General features: G+C 40.6%; 1 protein-coding gene across 1 annotated transcript in view; it reads left to right on the top strand.

The window, feature by feature from the left end:
- SLC1A2 (solute carrier family 1 member 2) overlaps nucleotides 1-22,170 on the top strand; it is an 87,922-nt gene that overhangs the window by 6,439 nt on the left and 59,313 nt on the right. The gene's annotated exons all lie outside the window — the stretch shown is intronic.

The raw sequence follows: 22,170 nt of genomic DNA, 5'->3' as shown, positions 1-22,170 counted from the left end.
CCACAATACATGTTTCGGTGCTTAGGAAAGAAAACAGACTAAGTTCAAAGCTCATAATATTTTCTAACTTTTATCTTCAACATATTTGATCCTGCATAAGCAATTCCAAATTGGGGATCCTTACAAGGAAGAACAAAAAGAGAACCAAAGCATAAAAGAATGAAGGAATACGCCTGCTAATTACAGGCATCTTTAGGAAAGCAGTGTGGAATTCAAGAAAATGCAGTATTTCAGGTTCACTGCTGTGTCTGAGAAATCAGATTAATTGAAGTGTTTTAAAGAAAAGAAGATAGAACGAGATTTTAAAACCAAAAAACATTTAGTTTTTGCTTTTCAAAAATAAATTCTTAGTTTCAGCTTCAATTTAGAAGACTAAAATGGTGGGACCTCCAATACAAAGGAAAAGATTTCACTCTGTTTTAAGGAAACATTTCAAATAGACTAAGACAATATTTGTCTTTTTTCGTGTTTTGCAAGGTGCCAGCAATCTGCTCTTAGAGAGTTGTAGAGAGCAATAAAGTCCCCCCTCAGCCTCCTGTTCTCCAGGCTGCATAAAAAGGCACATCTGATTCTGTCTTCAGCTGGTTCAGTGGTGTTGTTTCCAAAATTTCCAGGAAGTTTTGAGCCTTTTTTATTCTGTCAATATCACATCCTGCTAGTATATTTTGCAGTGTTGATTTTCATAACTCCAGTTTTGCAGTGTTGGTCTTTAATACTGGTAACCATAGTGAGGCATAGGGGCTGCCTGCCTGATTGCTCAGTGAGCAGGATACCTCTGCCACTACCAAAGTCAAGGTCCTTGAGCCCCATCCATGAATTGAGCTTTTTCTTATTCTCTGATAGCTCACTATCAACTGCATCCCCTATAAGAGGATAATGGATAGCACCTCTAAAGTAGGTATTTTGGGGCAAGCTTAAATTTAGGCTCCATCTCTTTGGCATATTGAGAATAATCAGAGATGTATCCAAGTGTAAAATCTGCGTGCGTGAGAAGGTGGAAAGTTTGGTACTAGAACACTTGCGAAGATTAAAAGTAAAATGTGCATTCAAACTGATACTTGTCAAAGGAGTAAATGCATTAATTTATCCCAGGGAAGACAGGTAAATGGATCTAAGGGGAGTTACATCACCTGCTAGTTCCCCTTTCTGGGTGAATCAAGTTAGTCTCAGCCCTACTGCCAAATGTGTGCTTCACATCTGGGAACGACTGCACTTCTGATTGACTTGTGGCCTCCTCAAGCCGTACCATGTGGTTTCCAGATGGTGGACTTCATCTCCCTTGAGGCAGGAACCCCTGGTGTTTTGCTTTCCAACTGTTCATTTTACTTTCTGTACTGTCATTTACCCAGTCGCTGAATTAAGTTTGGATCTTGGAGATTTGCTCTCTCGCAGGGACAATGACAGAGATCACTGCTAAACAAGTCACGTGCACTACTGAGCTTCTGACACTGCACATCATTCACAAAGGCTGTCTCGCAGGTGCAGAGAACAAACCTGCTTGTTCCTACTCCTTTGGACAAGTGTGTCTGATGCAGCACCCTCTTAGAGGGATTGACAAACACTTCTGGTACATGTTTCCAATCTGGAGAGCAACGTGATCAGAGACCAGTTTAGATCCTGAAGGTGGTGCAACTGTATTAGTCCAGTATTGTGTCCAAGCTAATGACAACCTCTTAGTCCAGCTAATTATCTTGAGTGCAGGAGAGCACACAGGCAGACACAGGTACCCTTTAGGGCCGGCATTTGTGGATTTAACAAACCACCAACTGTCTGGGACCACGGTTTCCTTAGTTGAAAAACTGGCTACACATACATAACATGTAGCTGGGGATACAAGAGTGAACTAGAGGCTCTTCAGGGGTCCCTTCCAACTTTAACTGTTCTGAGATTTGGTGCATGACAAGTACACAGTATACAGCCATCTCCATGTAGTCTCTTCATATCCCAGTTCTTGGATGTGGCTGTGATGCCCTGTACTGCTGGCACACCATCCTGTAATGTACTCATCCACGTTACTGATTTTTCATGAGATTGGCTTCAAGCTATGTATACATGAATAATAATCCAGCCCAGTCGAGGTAGCCGGACCTGCTAAGTCCACACTGTGTTGGTTACTATCTGAAGAGCCTTAAGTGTGCTTCTACAGTGCATTTCCTGGTGTGGCTTAATCCAAATGTAATTCAGCTCTGCAGCATGAACCAGAGCACAGCAGGTCGGCATGTTCAGGAAGTTCACTCCAGAAGTTCACTTTGGACTAAACTGCTAATACAAGTTTACACTCAGTTGATCACTGATATGCCTCAGGTAAGTGTTCCCCGCTGGGCAGGTTCCTGGCAGGCTCTCATCATCTTCTGGCTGCTGATGTGCCTGCTGGCAGAACTGCTCCCTCTGTGGCCATGAGCTGAGGTGCTGCCATGGCCTTCAAGTCACTTGGCTGTTTAAGTCACTAATGAGCAGTACTTGGCATGCTCGCCACAAGCAGCACGGACTCCTGAGAGGCAAACGTGGCTGGAGGTAAACCGTGGTCTCCAATCACACAGAATGTGGAGCTTCTGTTGCAAATTCATGCCAAGTGTGCGGAGGGGTCTGGGCTCCATACAATGGCACAGGCAGCATCTCAAGTGTACATGGTTTAGTACACTTTCTTTGAGGCAGAAAGCTCTCTCATTAATTAAGCATCTGGTCTTTATCTGTGTAAGACCTACTTTTGCTGCGGTAACTGAGAAAAGATTTGTCCCAAAAAACGCACGTGTATATAAACACGTCATCCACATACATGCATGCATATGGGAATCCATTAACACCTGGTTGCTATTTATATCACAGAATTTAGGTCAGGTAGTGAAAAACAGATCAGAATCCTTCATCCGACATTTTAGGAGGACTTAGAACAGGCATATTGCAGTGTCCCACGCTGGAAACTGCCAGGAAATACTATTTCTATTGACATAAAAAGTGCCAGAGGAACCTTCACAGCTACATAGGGCAAAAACATACAAAACCTTTCTGTAATACCAGAGCACCTTAGTAGGAAGCCTTCTGCTGCTTCCAGGATTAGCTGTTGCTTTTGTTCCTGCTTTCGTTCTGGTCCCATTTGCAGGCTTATGTTCCCTGGTGGTCTGCTGAAGGGGATTCCCAATAACCCTTTCCTGGGGGAACCTGGGGAGGATCTTCTGAAAGATACTGTAATGGGCTTAAAGTTAAGGGCAGAAGGGCCTCACAGCAGTCACCATCTCTTCAAGTGAGTTGCTGGAGTGCCTTGAGGAGGACATTCCTGTCACCTTTTCTGGTAACGGGTTTGTGTCACACGGTGGCACCCTTGCAAACCAAATAAAGCTTGAACTCCCACTGCAGCCTCTCTCAGGGAGGCCTAGGGGGTCTTCACTCTCACTTGGTAACTGAGGCTTCAGTGTCTTTTGGATGTTGATCCCCTAATTGTGTCTGGCTTGAAATCAGTCAATAGGTGGAAGGACTGCGCAGCAGAAAACAGATAAAACCCACAGGGACTGTGGTTGTGTAAGCTCCATTTTTTTTTGGTAGTCTGGCAGTAGACACAAGATCATAGTACAAAGGGGAAAATCCCAATACGTTGGTTGGTAATTATCATGATTATTTTTGTCAAGACACTTCTTTTTTTCCTCAATAATATTTAAGAATGATAATGTTACTATCAGTTGCAATTAAGGATTTTGTGAAACATAAAACAAGAATATATGTAGCTAAATTCACACTGAAGGAATCCTGTTCTGGCCACCTGGATTCTTAACAGCGTCCTGGCTTTGATGGAGGTATTGTGTTACCAAGTGCTCTTAAATACTTACGTTATTTTGCTTTTCCACAAAGGATGTACACTGTTGATTCTAGGTATTTCAGTTTTGCAGTTGTCCTCTGCATCTTAGGAGATCAATCCACTTGAGATCTTCCCTTTTGTCCTTGTACTGACAGTGTCCAAAAGCCAGGGCTGGGGGTCAGAGCCCAGCTGTGTGTTGTGTTATGTACATTTACAGTAGAAACACAGGTATCTGTCTGCTCTGGACAACTTCCGCTCTCTTACAGAGCTCTAGCAAGCTGCTGCAGTGAAGGTATTGCAGTGTTTATTGCCAGAACCTCTTTGTGTGATGCATTCTTATGGCTAAAAAAGGACACCTTCAGTTGTTATGGCTCTTTGATGTAGGGGCCATGGTGATGGCATGAGTAAGGTGGAATCCAAAACCAACTCAATTTGTAGGTGTTATTTATTCACTACCTGACAGATAAATGTTTCTAATTCAAAATATCAGTGGTTAGTTAATTCGTATGTATTGTCCAAATCAGGAGAAAAGAATGCATTTTTATGTCTTGAGGGAGTAGTAAAGATGTAATCTTAGAAAATCTTGAATGCCCATGTCTTTATTTCTGTCCATTTTAAACTTGCTCCCAAAATATCCTGTGAAGCCAGCATATGTGGCCCCTAACAATAAAACCACAAAGATGAATAATATTTAATTTGTGAAGTTTTCCCATGCGTCTGATCACTCAGTCTGGGTTTGCCCTTTGTTTTGATAAGTACAAATGATTTTCTGCTGTATGTCATGCTATTCAACCTGCATATGACACTTGTTCATTGCTTAGACTCTTGACAAATTGATGGAATGAAAGTGTAGGATTGATACAATGAACTTGAAAAAGTGTTAAGTGACAGTTTAATTCCACTGGGTGGTAACAGTTCATAATATTTTCTATTCAGGTTCTGCATTGAAAGTACAAAATCACTGTGATGTCTGAATCAGTGTAAGAGCCATCATATCCTTCCTCCTCGTGCAAATACAGGAGGATTTAAGCAGTCAGCACATGTCTGAGATTGCTAGGCTGCTCCTGACAGCCATAGCCTGCTGAGTGCTGGAGATGATGAGAAGAAACAGCTAGAGCTCTCACATCAAAGCCACTGGCTTTACTTCTGCAAAGGGGAAACTAAACACCGTCATTTGGAAGCTGGTCAGTGCTGATGAAAGGACCCTGGCAGAATGGGGCATGGGTTGGACAAGCACATCAAACTGAAGCTGCAGAAACAGCACTTGGTACCTGGAGGTCAGATGTGGCTGCAAGGCTGAGAACTGAAAAGAGGGGCACAAATTAATTACCATCTTGTACCTGTGTGTTAATGTCTGTTAATTGCCCTGGGTTACTCACTGACCCTACATCATCTTGTAAGTGTTTTCATACTTTTGGACACCATAAGGACATCACAATAACTGCCATACACTGTTTCTTCCGTATTTCCAAGGAGGAGAGAAAGGAAAGAGAAGGAGGATTTTAACTTCTAGCCAGTTACCCTCTATTTATACTCTCTCTGCCATCAAGAAAGATGACAGTTTCGACAGCCTCCCTTCTCATCTGTGTGGTTACATCAAGTGTGGTTTCATAGAGGTGTTATTTATCCAGTCTATTTATTAGTAATGCTGTGATACCAGTGTGCCTAAGATGTGTCTCTCTGTGGCTAAATGACATGTACAGGAAGAATAATATCTCCTAATTTATCTTCCTATGTTAACAAAGAAATCAGAGACACCTTAGGAGATGTACTCTCATCTTTATAGATTGAGAGTTAAGGTGTGAAGTTTGCTCCCTGTCACACCAGAATCTGCAGCTGTGGATAGGAAAATTGTCCTGTTTCCATGGCCAGTCAGGCAATGCAAAACTATCTTTCCCCTATTTTTCATCCCAGGTGATGCTGGTTATACCTTTGCTGCATGACTAGAGCAGCAGGAGACCAGATGAGGGGCTCAGCCTACTTCTTTGTGTGGACCTTCAGTGGTTTGCCTCCTCTTATGAAAATACCATGTTGTCTTCACATTTTTTGAATTGTTTGGGAAAGCTTAGATTCTCCTCTTGCTTTCTCTCAGTTTTTTTTTTTTTTTCCCAAGCTGAAGCTTAAATTATCTGTTAACCTGACAATCATGATTCATTTTTAGAGGCCTTTCTCAGAACTGCTGTTTTTAAGCACTGTTGTGAACTGATGGGTTTATTAACAGTGTCTGATTTCTAAATCTAGGCTTTTATACATCAAGATCACATACCTGAAAGATAGCTAGGACATTTCCCAGTGATGGGAACACTAGTGCCAAATGTACATCAAAAGCTGGAATGGAAAGGTCTCTATTGGCAGGTGATCAGGTTATTGCATTTTGCTAATCTTCCATCACTGTTTGTTTTGCGGACTATTACAAGAGAGTACTCAGGAACAGGAAAGTCAAAACCTATCTGAAGCTGGTTGTTCCTTTAACAGTTTCCCGGAATAATGTGTCATGTTTCAACATAGTTTCTTTAATAACTTATGCCCATGACATAACTTAAGATTTTGTCTAGCAGGACAGAGTAGCAGGAGACAGAAAAGTTATTATATCAGTTGAGTAAGCAAGATCACACCCTAGAAAAATATTTTTACATGACAAAGTGTAAAAGAACAGAATAGTGTGTTTTCTTGAAATTGGCCATAAACAATTATTGTGAATAGTCTTTATTGTTCAAAGAAGATGCCCTCACTTCTACTGAGACATGGAAGATGTTTTACAGACAGACACATATTAAAAGAAACACATTCAAACATGCAGTCACTATTATGTCCCAAGTGGTAATCTGCCACTAAAATGTCAGGTTGTAAATTGTCCCATTTGATATACTGCAAAATTTACATTAAAGTGAAGAGGGTATAGCTATCATTTGGGTTGTGTGTCTGGGTATTATGACCTCAAAACACCTTTCTAAAAGTTTTATTGTGTAATTCTCTTCACCATCTCCCAAGTTCAGTGTAAAAAAGAGTATTTGGGCACTGTGGAAGCAATCTTCATAGTCCCATCCCAGTATAAATTAAAATATTCTAGCAAGTGCTTTAATTTTCAAAACTTTGAGATCATTCATAACGGTTAATGAGTGTATTAGACATCCTTACCTTGTATTTCCTCCTCAACATTTCCTTTGTCCAGAGTTTGGAGAAGGAGGTATAGGAGTGGCTGAGTTGTATCTTTATCTTTCTGTGCCTTCTCAGATGAGTATCCTTGTGTTGAAGAATTACATTCGTAATTCCTTTTGAAATACTCAAATTATGTATGTGGAACAGAAAAGCCTCCAGATTTTAGCCTTAAATCCAGTACTCTTATGAAATCACTCATTCACATACTAAGTGGGAGTTTCCTACAGCTTGTTTAGTGCCTGTATGGACAGAGCTTCTTTCAAAGACCTTCCCTGCACGGCACACCTTGATGGTTCTTGGCAGACTCATAAACAGACTCTCTCGTGTGAGTGTGTGATCTCAGTGACTGTGAGTGCAAATATCCACGCTCACATGGACATCACTCTGCACATGCAGTGTCCCGCAAGTTTGCCCCGACATTTTAGCATGCCTCAGACCTGAACATTTTTTGTCTCAATTTTTCGAACTGATCAGGTAGTGACCCCTGACAAAAACTACAGTAGGATTTAACAGTGCTGGCTACCTGCTCTCTTCTGTTTACACTATAAGGCTCTACGCAATATTTTTCCTTCAGACTATTGGCAGTAGTTGGTCACCTGAACTAGAAGCAGACTTGATAGTTGCTAGAAGTAATTCATTATACAAGTGTCAGGTTTTAATTGAAAAGGAAGTGAGGAAAAAGGTGCATTTTAGGATTTTCACAGTGCTAAACAAATACTGCTTTTAGTAGGTGCAAAGTAGGTGTTCTGCCTGTTGGTTACTTTTTAGATCTTTACTCTTTGCAAGAGCAAATAAAAATTAATTGCAAAGGAATGTGACAAAGGTGGTGCACATTTAATTGCAGCTCTCTTGGCCAGCTTTGCATCGTTTCTTTGGGTTTGCCAGTACAGATTGCTTTGGCTATTTGCCCATGTTCTTGCAATCATTTCTCATCAGTTGTAATAGTGGAAAATTTCATTTCAGGCTTACTCTTCCTTCAGTGAGACTATTGCCAGCGTGGCTGGCAGCAAAAAAGCAGTTTCTGTGGAACATGCTGGTTGTATTGCCCAAGCCCCGGCTTTCATAGAATACATGATATGTGTCACATGTAAATTCTAATGCTTTGCTGGATTACCTACTATCTGAAAGTCTTTCTTCAGAAGTCCTTCACTCTACCTGGAAACACGGGCTTGCCTACTGTGAAGCAAGTTATTTGCTAATGGACTGTGCATGAGCTACTCTGCAGTAATTCCTCACACAGATACGATTACCCCAATGCAAGGGGAAAGTAACTGACTATACCTTGAAAGTGTAGGAGACCCAGCATGCTGCCTTTGCCTGCACCACAATGGATTACCAGTGTAGGCAGGCTTTTAGAGTTGGAAAGGCTTTGCTGCCTCCCTCAAAAAATCACATCTTCTTTCAGTGCACTGTGAGTTTCAGCAGCTTTGTTTTCCTCGGCTTCGTTCTAAACAGGACTGCCCAGATGAGGCCAGGAGATGGGGTTGAAGAATTGATTTTGACTCTGCTCGTTTCTGACTACCAGCTAGCAGTACATGAGACACTCTGCAAGTTTGAGCCTGGCAGCTAATAAAACCACTGGATGTTGTGCACAAAATGAATTTGACTCATACTTGTCTTAGAAATACAGTGTCAGAGCCACAGGCCTTTGCATGTTTCAGATTTTGCCTCGTTCCCTCTGTGGCACAGTTCCCTCATGCTGTGGGTGTAAAAGGAGCAGGACACTTAAGAAAAAAATACTGCATGATTGCTTGTGATTCACTGGAGAAAAAAACCCAGGTAAAAAAACCAACCAAACAAAAACCAACAGGTAAAGCTCAGTAACATTTATGTGCTATTTCCCAGTTTTCCCTTCACAGGGAATTTTGTTAACAGTAAATGCTGCCATACAGTAATACATAACCACAAGGACTCAAAGGGAGGGTGTAATTAACACTGAAAAAAGATGACTTGAGAAAACCAAAACAAGCCAAACAGATGCTTCCTTAGTGAGGCTGTGAGGAAAGTGCTCACATATGGTAAGTGGACTTTTTTTGTAATGAAATACCATAAACAGGCTAATGAAACTCCATTTAGGAATACACTGACAATACGACTTCCAAGTCGCAGTTGTGGAGTGACATCTTTTCTTGTCTTATGAAAATACAAACCTGGAATTCAATTCTGCTAGCAGATGGAGAGCAAAGATTCACTGTATTAAAAAGACAGAATTCATAATACTCAGATCTGCTTTATAATAGAAAATATGACATAGTTTGGACTTTATATCTGTGAATTTTTTTGTTTGCTACCCAGAGCAGAATGGAAAGGTGGTTCATATCATCAGACTCAGCTAATCACATTTTTTTAAGAAGTCAAGAAAGACCAGTCTCTGTTCCTCCCTGTTTGCTTAATGCTGCTGGTTTTAGGGTAAAATGCTGGTAAAATGCAGATTGGGATGTGTAGGTGGATGTTTGAGGTACTGAAAGAGGTGGGCTTGGTCAGAAATGGATTTAGAGAGCTGAAACATAGCTATTTCATCTTCATACAATTATGGCTCAAGATGCAGATCTTTCAATCCCTTGCTGTGCTGAGATTACTCTGCCTCTGCTCTGGGCTGCAGGGATGTAGGGCAAATCCAGTCAGGAGAGTTGTGCTGTTGCATTAGCCCAGTGTCTTTTCTGTCAAATTAGCCTGTGTGTGGTGTCGTGGTAGCCATTCTGGTCAGCCTGACAGGGGCAGTCTGTTTCTGCTTGTGTTACCCTGTTGAGCCCTGGGAGTCAGCATCGTGGTGCAGCAGCCCTTCTGTAGGCTGACCCCAGAGCACCTTGTCTGGTGGGGCAGGAAGGACGTGGTTGTGCTGACCTGAGATTTGATCTCTGTCAGCTCTTCAGACTAGAACCTGAATCCAAAGGCCAACCTGCCAAACGCAAATCCTGTCTAGACAATTAGATACCATCCATGGTGCACTTAATAATTTTAATGTGGATAGTCATATTCTAGTGCAACGTAAGAGATTATGAATTAATTTCTCCTACCTGTTGCTTTCTTCTTCCTACTACCTTATTCACAGCTCATCAGAAAGATGTGCAAGCCGAGCTTCTCCTTGCTCTTCATTTGCCTTTTAGAACTTAGTCATATGTGGTTTCTCTAAGTTTTGTGTCTCTCATAACCTTAGATTTTGAACTGAACCATAGTTACCTGATGGCTTTACTTTGTGTTAGCATGCTTGTTGTCTCCTCTAGGTCAGTGTGAATTTCAGTGCTCATGAAGGATGCTAAATGAGCAACCCAGAAGAATAGATTTGGGTTGGTATTTCTACATGAGTAGGAAGGTCTCAGTGCTGCTTCAGTACAGTCTTTTAAAGAGGCCTCCAAATGTACAAGCATCTGATCTGCGTATGCTTGAAAAATCTCATCCTGCTATTGCAGGGGTTGAATCCAGTCCCAGCAGACATTTATCCTTTGGCTTCTCCCTGCTGTGTCTGCCACAAGTAATGTTTTCGTGGTTTGTGGGACTGCTTCCTAGGAACCGAAATCACTCCTTTCACATATATCACAAAACTGCCATTCATGGTTGTGCATTTTGGTCACAGCCGAGGCAGGCTGGACTGAGTCCAAGAATGATCCCAGTTCCCCTCCCTTAGGCATCCAGTTCCAGTCAGTTGCAACACCAACTCCCTCCACTATGTAAAGTTAACTCTGCCTCTCCCAAAATAAAAGGCCTTGTGATAGTATACCATGCTGTTGCTCCATCCGTCATAGAGGAGTGGTCCTGTTAGAGAATCAAGGCTGACGACATGTGCGCAGCTCATGCAGCACTGAGTTATGTGTCGTTATAAATAATAATTACTTCAAACTGGTAAAAACAGCCTAAGCTACAAGACACTCCTAAAATCATGGTCAGCACCACGAAACAAACCATGTATCCGTCACCATTCCTTCTGACCTGCTTTTATGCTCCAGGGAGCTGAAGGAGCTGTGCAAAAATGTGACACAGACTTTTCTGGCCAAAGGACACAGACTGAAGCTGTTCTTACTCAACGCTGGGGGTGTTTGTGTGTGTGCATTTGTGTCCATATACAACTGGTGCTTCACTAGGAGAAACAGATCCCAATGTGAACATGAAACCAAACAATGCTTTTCCAGGAAGTACAGTGAGACAGAAAATGGAAGCAAAGAGTATTTCTTGTTACTTTCTCTCTGCCAGATGACTTTGCAGACAGTGAGATATATTTTTCTGCTTGTGTCCACTGATCATCACTCTACTGACTTCAGTACAGTTCTGTCAGCTTGTGTCAGCAGACATGCGACCTTCTGCTTGCCTGCAATTTATAAGGACAATACATATCATTCAGGTAGTTGCAGGCAGTGTGTTTTATGGGGCAATCTCAGCTTCAGTGTACACACATCTACCCACCCTTTGTCAAGACATACACTCTTCAAATTATTAGTGGTTTTCAGCAGCACAAAGTGCAAAATTCTGTTCCTGATCACTGTGGTGTCACGTGTTTTAATGAGAAAAAATGCAAGAGTTTGGTAGCACTGAGATTTCATAGTACATTATGTAAGCTATAAGATATTTTTTCTTTATATATTTTATCCTGGAGCTTTTTCTTCTACTCTCTAGCTTTAAGCAGCTCTAACAGTTTTTCTAACCATTAAGAGACAGAATGGGTTATGTTTAAAAGGGAATTTCTTCCTCTGAACATCAAAATTCCAATGAAAAATGCATTTGGTTTAATTTTTTAATACAAGATACCTCCTGACATTTAAAAAATTACTATTTTAAATTAAATTTAGGTGGTAACTATGAAAAACAAAATTTAGGGAAATATTTAGATGCCTGCTAGTTTTTGATACAGCTTTTCTATGCAGAATTCTCATGGTTGCAAAAGCATTGCAGAAGATTTTAAGGGGTTTTTTGTACATTCAGTAATCCACAAACTATTTTTTGACCAATACATATGTAAGGAAAGATTGTAGTGTTCTAATTTTATAAGAAAACGAAAACTATATTGTTGAGCTCTGAAATTCTGGGTTTGCGCTATTTTTTAAGAGTTTTCATAGTGGATTTTACTTTCACAGATCTGCCCTCTGCCAAACATACTTCAAACATTTCCTTTTATAAAATTTCCTGGAAATTGATTTTAGGGCTTAGTATGAAAATCATCATGAAGGTAAGAGGACAGTTCACTTGGAAATGAAACATGCCAGTGGAGTGATTTGAGGACAGTTTTTTCCATCTTTAATAGCAAGATCAAGGTGTACTTCTGTATTCTGGGATTGGCATGGACAGCAGCTGTTCTCCACAGGGCCAGACAACTACTTTAAGCTTACAGGATTTGTTGATAAAATGCTTACTTTTTCAAAAGGCTCTGAATAACTGCTGTTATGGGTCTTCTTTAAAACCATTTATTGGTGTGATCCTACTTAATCAATTTTTCTCATGTATGTACAATCAGGTTTATTTGGCTATTCAGATTTGTCTTTAGTTTTTACTCACTGAGGGGTTTGATTGGTGACTCTAGATAAGAGACCTTTCTTTCCCACGTGTAGCTGAAGTAGGGTGCTGTTCGTCACCCTTATGCCTTGTGAACAGGAACTTGTGTCTTTGGGTCAAATTCAGAGCTTGCTGTAGGGCTATGAAACTTAATCCAAGTCTTACTCCAACCCCAATTTTCACATTGTGATGTCTGGTATACTCAAGACATCACTGTAGGCTGATAATCATTGTTGTGATCTTTATTAGTGCAGATTTTTCCACAGCTCTTCTTGTCCTTTCTTGACTCCCCATCTAGGCTTTGATATGCAGGAATGAGACCCAAGACAGATTTTACATGCAGGGTTTGAAATCCAAAGCTGATGGTCTGGAACAGATACTATAACCTCATCAGCCAAACAGACAAGAACTGTATCTGCCTGTCTGTCCATCATGAGCCCTTAGTGAGTCCTTTGGAAAAAAGATAAAACCAAAGAATCAGTGGTGTGGGATGCCTCACTTTGCTGAGACACCTGGCAGATGGCATTGATCATTTCTAGGAAAAGCAATAAACTGAAGAGTAGGCAATTTTCTTGCCAACTGGTCAAGTCAGATCATGCTTCACTGCAGCTTTATAGAGGTAAATGTGTAATCCCATTTCAGAGGGAATAGGGGAACTCATCTGTTCAGCAAAGCTGCGAGCAGATCAGGCCAATCAGCTGACCTCAAATGAGTGGCAGCACAGCAGGCTTCTTGGGAAAACCTGTAGTTCAAAGCACAGACTCTTGCTCTTTGTCAGGTTTTTGTTAGAAATAAATTTTCTATACTAGGCTGCAAAATTAGAGGGAGTAGCAGAACTAGCTTTTGCCGTTACTGCCATGGGAAGAAGAAATAGTGATATTAATGTTTTTAGTAAGTTGCTTGTGCTTATCTGAGGACATTCTTTTATTTCTAGGAAAAGCAATAAACTGAAGAGTAGGCAATTTTCTTGCCAACTGGTCAAGTCAGATCATGCTTCACTGCAACTTTGTAGAGGTAAATGTAGGATCCCGTTTCAGAGGGAATGGGCGACCTCATCTGTTCAGCAAAGCTGCGAGCAGATCAGGCCGACCAGCTGACTTCAAATGAGTGGCAGCACAGCAGGCTTCTCAGGAAAACCTGTAGTTCAAAGCACAGATTCCTGCTCTTTGTCAGATTTTTGTTAGAAGTCAGTTTTCTGTGCTAGGCTACAGAATTAGAGGGAGAAGAGCTAGTCTTTACTGTTGCTGCCATGGGAAGGAGAAATGGCTACTTTAATGTTTTAAGTAAGTTGCCTGTGCTTATTTGAGAACATTCTTTTGCTGGGCTCTGAGCTGATGATGCAACAATGCTGCAGGTTGAGACAAGTATTTGTACTGTGAAGAAAGGAAAGAAATTAATTTGCTTGGTCTTTGTGAGATATAACTCAGAATATTCAGATGGAGAAAAGCAAGGGAAAAATGAACTTGAATTTACTGAAAAAAATCCAAATGTTTGCATGTATTTATGTATTAATAACAAGATTTATTAGACAGTTCTGGACATTCTCAGAAGCAGTGGAAGATAAATTCCTTAAAACTTTCATGAGCAGGCTGGACAAGTGACTCTGACATCACAAGGCATAACACCTGAATTGCTCAGGAGTTGCCCAGATAACCTACTAGATATCTGGTTTAGAGCTGTATTTGTGAGAAGAAAGGTCAAATTAAAAAATATCCAACCCTCCTTTCCTTCTACAGTGGGATCCTGTTGTCCATAGGGTTTTGAGACCTTCGACCACACTTGACATCTTCAGTGCGCACAATAGAGAGGGGAGCACTTGCTTATCTTCAGTTTCTTCATCACTGCATCATCTGCACCACTGCCCAAAAGCCATCTCTTAGTAGGAGAGAAACGATTCCTTCTCCATGTGGGGTGCAGTCCATGGCTGGAAATTATCTCTTTACTAAGGCCGAGGAGTGATCCTGAAATGCAATCCACTGAAAACTGGATAGCGGGGAGGGAAGGAGGTGGCCTGTGGGGAATGTGTGGGGCCATAACATTAGCAGTGGGGTTGTCCTTAGCAGATATTTTAGCTATTCAGTACACCCAGATAAAATCGTGATTCAGGAATATTCAAGGCAACTCCCTCTTGCTTGTGACTTGAAATGGAAACATTATAAATCAGGTTGAAAAAAGCAAAGAAAAGAAGAAAAAAAAAGAAAAGGGAAGAAAAGGATAAACAGAAGAAATAAAAATAAAAATCAGTAAACCTTCATGAAAATCCACAAGGTTTGGGGACGATATGTATTTTTTGCTTGCTCTGTGTTCATTACCACTCAGCCCACAGGGGCTTGCTGTAATAAACACGTACTGGTCTGGACGTAGTCATTGCTTCATGACTGAGTTAAAAATAGAAAATTACAAGAAACCCCAGAAGTTCTGATTGTAACAAGAGCAATGCTGCTCTTTGCTAGTCTCCACCTATCCCTAACACTTGTGTATTTTCCTCCATCCTGCAGCCAGTTTAGCCATCCCTTGCAGACAGCTGATGGCCACCAGGCTCTCTGAAGGTTACCGTGTGTTAAGCCCTACCCCACTCAGCTGATTTCCCTGCAGAAGCATTAGGGGGATTGGCCAGGGGATTTAAGAGCCAAAATTCATGTCCCAAGAAAGGCAAAATGCTACAGCTAGAGTCTGGTTTATAAGGTTTAGTCAAATATTTATAGAGATGTTTACTTGCACCTTCAAGGCATTTCACTGCCTGGAGTTCAATAAACATCTCAAACTGAATAGTACCTCTAGGTGTCATTTCACCAAAAACTGAATTATCCAATGTTTTCTTGTACTTGTATCTTAGTTCCCTCTGTGAAATGGAAATTACTTAAGCGTGGGGCAGAAGAGTTCAAGCCTGGTTTTGCAATGCCTCCTCTTACAAGCAGTCCCTGTGAGATTACTTGGAAGAATAAAGGCTGCATTCTTCCTGTCTGCAGAGCACATCAGGAAGCTAAAGCCAAGGATTTTTTCTTACTGAAGAAAATCAGACTATGGTCTGTGCCCTGAGACATGGTGAAATGGGGAGGTGCCTGCCAGAGCTCCCCTGTTTTCCACATGACCATTACTCCAGCACAGGTTAGGAAAACATATTTGGTTCTTTACCTCTACCCAGCTGGGAGTAATCCCAGGTCTAGGTTGTCACTTCCAGGACAGATGGAGTCAACTATTTGTCCTTCTCATAACTCTTTAGTGTGTGAAATAGTTTTTCTTGTACCCATATGTCTGCTGTGCATGCATGTGTATTTCTGGGACCTCTCTCACACCAGAGAAATCCCTCCTAACTTTTATTGCATGATGTCCAAGTGACCCTTACCTTTATGCCACCTGCAGTAATCATACCATCAGGTTTCCCAGTACAGGGGAAGGAGGCGCTCAGAATTAGCAGCTACAAGGCTGTGAACACCAAAGAGGTCTCTTTGTGTGTCTGTCAATCTCTGTCCCACAGGTTCAGGCTGCATCATTGCCAGTCACAGACTCCAGGAGAAAGATTCCTAAGACTGTTGGTGGCTTTGGTACTGTTTTTGTTATATAATAAAACTCAACAATGGTATGTATCTAAAAATGCACCATTCTGTTAATTGAACTTGTTTCTCCCTCAGCTGGTTTTTTCCAACGTCCTATTTAGAGAGGCAAAGATAAAAGTAAGAAAATCTGAGCAAGCAAATCTGATTCATGTTTTCCTCTCTCTCTTTGAGATGCAGTGAGTAATTGCAGACAGAGCTAACAAAATCATGCGTTGTAGAGCTGCTGAAAAGATTGTGGTAAGAAAGAGAAGGTGACTAAATGCATGTGGCTCCCCCATCTCTTCCAGGCTGCACTAGGATCCCAGGAAAGCATTGCATGCCATGTGGTTCCTTCTGTGTCTTCCTTACCCTCTTCTAAAGGTAGATATAAAAGAGGATTAACTGAAAAAGCACTTGGTGTTGTCTTGCTCAGCCACCAATCTAAGATAAGATTTATCAAGAGATCAGCCCAGTCTGTGATGCAGCAAAGATTAGTCAGGCTTTAAAATAAAACTATTTGTGAAAAAAGTTAACTAAAAATAAACCATCGTGCTTTTATCCATGAATAGGTACAAGGACCAGAAATAGACGCCAGTGCTTGAAACAACATGGAATCACAATCACAGACTGAAGAAACAACTATGTTGTTTTGAGATATGATAAATAGGAATTTTAATACCTCTGCACTAGATGGGGTGTGGTATTTTGAAGAAATCAGAAATCCTGCATTATTTTAAATGACTAAATGGCATCATGTTATTAAAGGAGCACGTGTACAGACTTGTCAGCTGGAATCTTCCTGCTAATGAACATCACTGAAACTCTTGGTGCTTAAAAATGCCTTGTTATTTGAAAAGTGACAGGGTGCTTTAGATCCCAAGCAACCCAGACACCACTGTTAGGGACTTAGCACATCAAACCTGGTTCACAGAGAGCAGCATGACTCCTCTTCCCAGCACCAACTGTAAAACTTCACTGCCTGAGGCAGACTGATAATTAGTAAGAGATTAAATGCAATCAAGAAGTCAAGGCCCTTTGATCACAGAAGCAGAGTGGTTTGGGTTGGAAGGGACCTTAAAAATCATCTTGTTCCAATCCCCCTGACATGGACAAGGAAGCCATTTGCTAGACCAGGTTGCTCAAGGCTCCACCCAACTTGGCCTTGAGCACTTCCAGGGATAGGGAATCCACAACTTCTCTGGGCAACCTGTTGCAGTACCTCCCCACCCTCACAGTAAGAAGTTTCTTCCTAACATCTAATCTAAATCTCTCTTCTGCTAGTTTAAAACCATTCCCCCTTTTCCTGTCACTATCTGTAGTAAGTCCCTCTCTATCTCTGACTGGTTTTTGTTTAACTAGAGGGTTAGCAAAGAGCACCCCCAGCCTCCACAGTTTACTTCTGAGTAGAAGAGTTTTCATAATACCTAACCTCCTCACTAAACATTAAGGTTTTTTCCTTCAATCTACTACAGGCACAGATAAAAAACAGTAACTGTCCCATAGAGCAACCTATTTCATAATGGACTGCTTTTCTGATCCCCACTTGGTGTTATATCTTAATTTAAATAACTTTTTATGGGAAGAGCTATGTTTGTTATATTAAAGCTTACAAGAGATGCGGTACAACCACAGAATAAAACTGATTTTTGTTCCAATCATAATAAAGCTATCAGACACTTGGGTTTATAATATGGTATTTTCATGATGGTTTGCTATATTCAGCATAACCTCTTTCCATTTCACCAGCAGGTTAGACTTAGGGCCTCTCTTGTGGGACATTTCAAAAAGAGCACTTGTTTGGTGAGAACTCTACCTTTTAACATCTCTTCAGAGAGCCTACTTTAACTCCCAGCTCCCAACTGGAAGTTACTTTGCTTCTTACTGAAAGATGTCAAGATGTCTTTAGTGACTGGCCTCATTGAGCTCTGTTACAGTGTTTATGGGTCTGGTGCTTTGGACCAAATGAGGTTACAGTCAGTATTTTGCTCTTCACTGTATGCTTTCAAAATCACTGACTGGTCTCTGGGGAGAGAAAAATGAAAAGTGAAGAACTTTGCCAGATGGGATCAATCACACTGTTCAGTGGGTCAGGAAGCATTCTGCATGCTCACCTAAGGGAGTGTTGTCATTAGGACAGTAAGGCAAATGATGTTGTCTTTCTAGAAAAATCTTACTTTGTCTTTCTGTGTTATAATAATATGGCTGCATTTGAGAAGAGTCTTCAGTTGAAACACTATTTTCATTGTGAATGGGGGTGGCAGAGTCTTACTTCATTTAAGCTTTTGCAAATTTAGGTGGCATGTTCTGATTTTCTAAGATGTTTCATTTTTGCTATTCTGCTTAACCACAAGTGGGATTTAATTTGCTAGACTATTGTAGTTTCCTCTTTGTTTTCCCTCTGTGAAGACACCATCTGGGAAGTGTAATTAGAATTAAATAAGAGTTTAGTACATTGTCTGGATTAAAGCACCCTGGTTTTTGATGAAAATTGTCTAGAATCCTACAATAGAAGGACAGTGGTTTATTAGTTTGTGGTAAAGCATGAGAGGAGAATGTTAGGTGATTATCCTTGGCAGCTAAGTGGTCTAATAGAGCAAATGGCAAAATGCTGCATTGTTGATCACTTTAGTTTTATGCGGTTTTAACTCTTTTAAGCTGAGAGGTGTAACGGAATTTAAATAGTAGGAATAAAGCCTGTGGTAACTCTGGCCTAAGAGTGCTTTAATTTTCATTTAATGTGCATTGTTACCTCCTGGGAGTGAATCCAGTGAACTGATTGTCTGGGTTCCCACCATAGATCTCATTTGACTCCAGTATGAATCTCTGATGCCAGCCTAAGGAGAATTAGGTTTAGCAAAATAAGACTTAGCTCTAACACGGGTGTAAGAAACCTGAGGATCAGGTAATTTTTCTAAGGTCAATATTTTTAAACATTTTAAAATGTATGAGAAAAATTTAGATGTCTTTTTATGGCAAATGCCTATGTATTATTATCCTTGTAACATAGTTCCTGCAAATAATTTCTGATTTTTGTTGGGGTGGTTTGGATCAAGCAGCTTGAAACAGAAGATGCTGGATAGGTTGATATGGAATAAAGTTAAGTAAGTACATCAGGGTTTGCACTAGCTTCTCAGTATTGTGTCTGAGACTGTGCTTTGGAAGAGAGCACCTAGACTAGGCCACATCTACACAATTCTGCAAAGTAAGGGTCTTTTGACACTCACACACTCACTCACCTTGTGCAACCTTCCCATGTTGATGAGCTTTGAGATACAAGGAATGTGAGTCCTAATACTAACTTTGTAAAATTAATGTTACCTAGAACTGATGCCTATGTCAATTCCAACACTGCAGGTTGAGACAGAAGAAGGTGAAAAACGGAAAATTATTCCTAAGAAACATCAGAAATTCTCCCCAGCATATATTGATAAAGCATTTTCTGTACAAGCCTTTAATATCTGTATCTAAATTACCAGTTTTCCCTCTCAAGGCAAAATGTGGTAGCATTAACGAATTTGGATACAAATTTGTGGAGATCATATTTTTGCTTGAAATGAGTGAGATGTACTACAAGCTGATTTGCTTTCTAGAAGACTGCTGGGAGGAAGAGGAGGGTAAAAGAAAAAAACACACTGGCTTTTAGTTTGTACAGCTAGAATCATGAACGGATGCTATGCAAGGATCTTTAATGTTGTAGTGATCAGTAATTGGCAAAGAGTCTTGGGAGAGCTCTGGGCTAGGTGAGGACTACTGAAACACGTAACTTGTCTACGACCACCAGCCTAGCCCAAGATAAAGACTGTGCTGCTATGCTTTCTCCTGGGTTTCTGTTCTGAGGCTGTTATTTGTGTCATTTTCAGGCTCAGGAGCTTGTCTATGAGAAGAAAGTGGCAGAAACCTTGAGGCTCTGCTGTGAGTCTTGTCAGCATTTGGTGTGGCACTGGCCAGTTTGAGTCACTGCATTGTTGGGGTCTGGCACTGTTCCCCAGTGTGTGCTGCTGGCCTCCTCTGCCACGGAGTGACTTCTCCTGCACCCTTTCAATCAGCTTTCCACATTGAAGCTAAAGAAAAACAGCAATGGAACCACTGTAATTCTGTAGTGGCCTCAAACATGTTTTAGCATCTTAACAATGCTATTGTGGGAAGCATTCCTTTCATTTACTGTGCTGGCAGGTGAATGAAGATACAGGGAAGTTTGGCAAATCACCAGAATAACAGTGAACCCATGACAGAGTCAAGGACAAGTCTAAAGGAGTTACTATTCTTTAAAACGATAGTGAACTAATTAATCATTAACTGGCTTATCTCCACTATTGCCAAGAAAGCTGAGATGGCTTATTCCATTTAACTTTTTCCATAGAAATGCCAAATTGTCCTAATAGTTGCCAATAGCATTTATATCCTGATTTAAATTCACAGTAGAGGAAAAACACTGATAAAAGAACTGTAGTGTATATCTGTATTTATTAGCAGCTGTCTTGTCTCCTGTAAGGCAGTTGGTGATGCCTACAATGAACTGGCTTCAGTTAGGCCTTTGAAAGAGTTGCCAGGTATCATAAAATTCCTGCCTATGTTTCTAGTCCAAGATCAGCCTTCCTATCAAGTCTGCCACACAATCTCTTTCTGGATAATTGACATTTTTTTGCAGGGTTCATCAGTTGTGAGCTTTTCTGTGGTTTGTTTTTCCTTTGGCTAGATTTAAAGAGGCCGGGCTGGTGAGCAGAGCTGCCACTAACTTTAAAGGGAAAAGGATAAGATCAGGAATGCAAATCCTCTGCTTTTTTCCTATAGCTGTTGTAGTTGTGCCTTTAAAGCATGTCTGTGTAGAACATGGAACTTAGCTTTTATAATGGACTGGTTGTTTTTATGTGTTTTTCAAACTTACAACTATATATATATATTTCAGTAAGTCTTTTTCAGATTCTCGTGGATTTTGTATTTTTTAATGAAAAAGAAACAAACAAGTGCAGAAATCCTGTTTGTTTTTCAAACGCAGACTGGGAAATCCAGAAAGAAAGAACACAGCAGCAAAAAGATATGGTGGAAAATATTTCTAAAGGCAAATGTTTTGAATAACTTGCGCACTACATGTGTAACAGCTAAATAGGATCTTTTCAGTGTTCTGTTTGCAACAATGCTCCCTGAAACGAGGGGACTGATGGTTCTTCTGAGTTTATTTCAGCTCATGTTAATATTGCATGCTTTGAAATTAAATCTGCTTCTTCATTTGATGTTAAGCTATACATTCCCAAAAAGCCAGAAAGTATTTAACTTAAGGAAATAATTAGTTATTTTTTTGACAGTATTGTATTGAACCTTTTTTCCCTAAGACGTTGAACACTATTTTCAGTATCCCCAAAAGGGATTTGTATAGCCAATTATTTCCATGCTCCAGTAACAAAACTTTGGAGATGGAAATATTCTTTGATGGCATTGTAGACCCTAATTGCTGGGGTAAAATAAAAGGTTTCAAGCTCCCTTGTATAGTATATCAATACAAAATTATTCTCTTTTATTATTTCTTAAAATCTTCATACCTGAGCTAGAGAAAACTGAGCTGGGGAGTGCAGTGTCAGTCTTTGGAAGATGTGTCACAGGGAGGAAAATATGGATTAGTATCTGCGAGATTGTAGGGAATAACTTGTATACTAGGCAGAAATAGAATTGCTGCTCCTGCCAGTTTAGTTAGTTTATCTTTTTGGACAGACATGTAATGAAGCTAAGAACGTGTGAAAGGGATGAAGAAAACGGATTTTTTTACACATTCATTCTTATATGTAAGGCACAGATGCACACTGGATGCAATCATTATACAATATTTAAGATGAGTGCAAGAAATGAGGTGGAGGCTTTTCTGTTCCATGCACCCTCATCTTTCAGTGTTGTGGTTTTCATTACAAATGTCAGGATACTGTAGTTGCTGCCCTGTGTCCCTTACTGAGAAAGAACCCAGTTGCTGACTGTGACAAAATGTGCTGTGGGGTACAGCCAAAGCTCTGAGCAGTCTTCACATCATCACTGGCAGAGACAATGGCATTCTCTCCAGATGTGCTTGTATCTGTTTTCTTTTGTTGTTTTTATTCCTACAAGATAAAACTCAAAGTCTATTGCCAGCTTGAACAACTGTTCTGCTTGAACAACTGAGGAGACACTGTGCATAAATCCAGCAATGAGTGAATGAGATTTACATCTACAAAAGCAGGA

The sequence above is a fragment of the Corvus brachyrhynchos genome, unplaced genomic scaffold (genome assembly GCF_000691975.1).
Source record: "Corvus brachyrhynchos isolate BGI_N302 unplaced genomic scaffold, ASM69197v1 scaffold115, whole genome shotgun sequence".
Classification (NCBI taxonomy): Eukaryota; Metazoa; Chordata; class Aves; order Passeriformes; family Corvidae; genus Corvus; species Corvus brachyrhynchos.
Note: the sequence above shows the minus strand (reverse complement) of the source record. Positions and strands in the feature narration are given on the sequence as shown.